Source organism: Mytilus trossulus, chromosome 3 (genome assembly GCF_036588685.1).
Source record: "Mytilus trossulus isolate FHL-02 chromosome 3, PNRI_Mtr1.1.1.hap1, whole genome shotgun sequence".
NCBI classification, from domain to species: domain Eukaryota; kingdom Metazoa; phylum Mollusca; class Bivalvia; order Mytilida; family Mytilidae; genus Mytilus; species Mytilus trossulus.
In genome coordinates, this window is record NC_086375.1 from 38148023 (window position 1) to 38151644 (window position 3622).

Genomic DNA, 3622 nt, shown 5'->3' on the forward strand with positions numbered 1-3622 from the left:
CATTTTCTTTCATTTTGCAGGAAGATTATGTGGACCAAATTTTATAAAACTGTAAATAGTGTATTTTTTTTAATTTTGATAAATATACAGCAGAAAATTACGTTTTTTTCTCAATTCATGACCATTTGATAAATATGAGTAATTTCTGAACATAAAATGCATACACTTTTAAAATGCTTATAAAATACAGAAATTACAAATTATTTAACAAAAACAATTTGTGTTTATCTTTTAAAACAAAAAAGTTATGTCTTTCTTTTGAAAAGGAAAATACGGCCACAAATCCGAATTTTGAGCAAATATACAAAATTTCGACCTCATTTAACTTTAAAAGTAGCACATAAAGGTATATTTTTTATTACGTATTTGATTTAATCAGATAAAAAATAGCCTCTATGCAAATTTTCATCAACTTGTAAATATAGGATCAAAACTGTTTCGTATGCCCTTAACTGTCGTATTAGACTGACCAGTGCATATCGCGCATTGCACTTTAAATGTATTTTAGCGCGAAAATTAACTTACATTTAGCTGGATTTATTGCCGTCGTAGTTCCATCTTGTTGCCTTCGTACTTTTATTCGATGGCAACACGACGGGATTACGAGGTCTTCACGAATTCGTGTTGTCATCGTAAGACCTTCAGTTAGCTTCGTGATTCATTCGTGTAGACATCGTTATGTCAAAACTGACCGATGGAAACGATGGAAACACGAATGCAATACGATGTTCAAAGATGCTTTTCCGGTGACATTACGATGGTGAGGATGGTGATAGGAACTCAATACGAACCCTCAACATCGGATGCACCTTCGGGGATTTTTTAACATGTTAAAAAATTTAGAACCCTTCCCGAAGTTGTCCCCGAAGACTAGAAAAAGTGGCCGATGGTTCTGCGATGGTTAAAGGTGGCACTACGAATAGCTCGATCTGAAACGATCAGTCCCGATTTTGAAAATTTCCATAATCGTGTTTCCATCGGCTTAAAAATCGGGACAGTGTGACGCGAGCATAAGCGAATTAGTCCCGATAATCCCGTTCTGAATCCGCTTCTAATCCGATTTGTATTTTTCGCCAGGTAAGGTAGCACTCCACAGTTAGAAAATAAAATTAAAAATGAGCCCCAAAATGTTTTATCATCTCCTATTTCTGGATTTCTAATACATTAACCCAACTGTTTGTGTTGTACATGTGCATATGTATGTAATCAGTATCTTCCATAGATTCAATTTTCCAAAGTTAAAAGGGTGAAAATTAATTCCTTTTATGTGTATCCATGGCAACATTCAGCATTTATTTACCATAAAATATTGCAAAAAGGGGGGTGAACATGTCATATATCCCCCCAAAATTTGGATCAAACTAGAATTTCAATGCCTTTGAGTGATACCTTTTTAGAAACTGTTTTCTTAAATCTTCCTAATGATCAAATAAAAAATGGGTGTCTTTCGCCTCATTTTTTCGTAAAATCCAATCACAAAGTTCGTGCGATAAAAAGTTGGAAAAAAACATTACAATAATTGCCGGACCAATGTATGGTATGGACATGCAAATACGGACTGTCATACAGAAAACAGCCTATATTACATACATTACATAACCTTGATGTTCATATAAACCCAATACAAAGGCTATTTTAATACTCAGCTATCCAAAAATGAATTTTATTGCACACTAGCTCTCATATTTAAAAAATCCACATGGGCCAAAATGCGAAACTACACACCTAACTGTGGAGTGCTACCTTAAGGTGAAATTTTTCCCCTCCTGTCTCAACTTTTTTTATGTTTTCTGTGTTCTACTAGTTGTTACGATGAAAATGGTACCTTGGTTTTTAAAATTGGTTCAGTAATAAAGATTTTATGAAGGTTAGCAGTTGGTGTTGAAACGCGACAAAAAGTGATTTTAAAATAAATGCTGGATCATAGTGAAAAACTTCAAGTCTGTCTCATTTTTGGGTTAAATTTCTAAAACTTTTCCTTTTTTTTATTTGAAATTATAAAATTACCTTAAAAGAGGACAAATTGTACAAGTTTTAGGTGTTTGAAAGCACTTATAGGTAATTTTTGCTGTAAATAGCATACCTAACCTTGGTTTAGATGCTCTCAAGCAGGGTATAAATTTATAACAGTACTGGCATCATTAAATTTAATTAATGCCAAATTATGATATAAAATCCTGCTAAAAATGTTTATTTGACTTATTCGCATTCAAAAATATAAAGCGATACATTCTGAGATTATCATATAAAGCGCAATCTTTGGTTACAAGGGCAAAGCTAACGGGGTACAAATTTAAGACCGCAACATGTCTAAGTGTCAAAATGTATATTTGGTTGCTAAGGACAGTAAACAATAAAATTAACATAAATTGCATTCCTAGCAGTTTTTTTACCTTCAGAACTAAAACAAGAACATAAAAGACTAAAGATTTGTGGTCAATTTTAACTTTAAAAGTGCATTTCTGTGCTTTCTGATGTGCCATAAGGTAGCACTCCACAGTTAGAAAATAAAATTAAAAATGAGCCCCAAAATGTTTTATCATCTCCTATTTCTGGATTTCTAATACATTAACCCAACTGTTTGTGTTGTACATGTGCATATGTATGTAATCAGTATCTTCCATAGATTCAATTTTCCAAAGTTAAAAGGGTGAAAATTAATTCCTTTTATGTGTATCCATGGCAACATTCAGCATTTATTTACCATAAAATATTGCAAAAAGGGGGGTGAACATGTCATATATCCCCCCAAAATTTGGATCAAACTAGAATTTCAATGCCTTTGAGTGATACCTTTTTAGAAACTGTTTTCTTAAATCTTCCTAATGATCAAATAAAAAATGGGTGTCTTTCGCCTCATTTTTTCGTAAAATCCAATCACAAAGTTCGTGCGATAAAAAGTTGGAAAAAAACATTACAATAATTGCCGGACCAATGTATGGTATGGACATGCAAATACGGACTGTCATACAGAAAACAGCCTATATTACATACATTACATAACCTTGATGTTCATATAAACCCAATACAAAGGCTATTTTAATACTCAGCTATCCAAAAATGAATTTTATTGCACACTAGCTCTCATATTTAAAAAATCCACATGGGCCAAAATGCGAAACTACACACCTAACTGTGGAGTGCTACCTTAAGGTGAAATTTTTCCCCTCCTGTCTCAACTTTTTTTATGTTTTCTGTGTTCTACTAGTTGTTACGATGAAAATGGTACCTTGGTTTTTAAAATTGGTTCAGTAATAAAGATTTTATGAAGGTTAGCAGTTGGTGTTGAAACGCGACAAAAAGTGATTTTAAAATAAATGCTGGATCATAGTGAAAAACTTCAAGTCTGTCTCATTTTTGGGTTAAATTTCTAAAACTTTTCCTTTTTTTTATTTGAAATTATAAAATTACCTTAAAAGAGGACAAATTGTACAAGTTTTAGGTGTTTGAAAGCACTTATAGGTAATTTTTGCTGTAAATAGCATACCTAACCTTGGTTTAGATGCTCTCAAGCAGGGTATAAATTTATAACAGTACTGGCATCATTAAATTTAATTAATGCCAAATTATGATATAAAATCCTGCTAAAAATGTTTATTTGACTTATTCGCATTCAAAAATA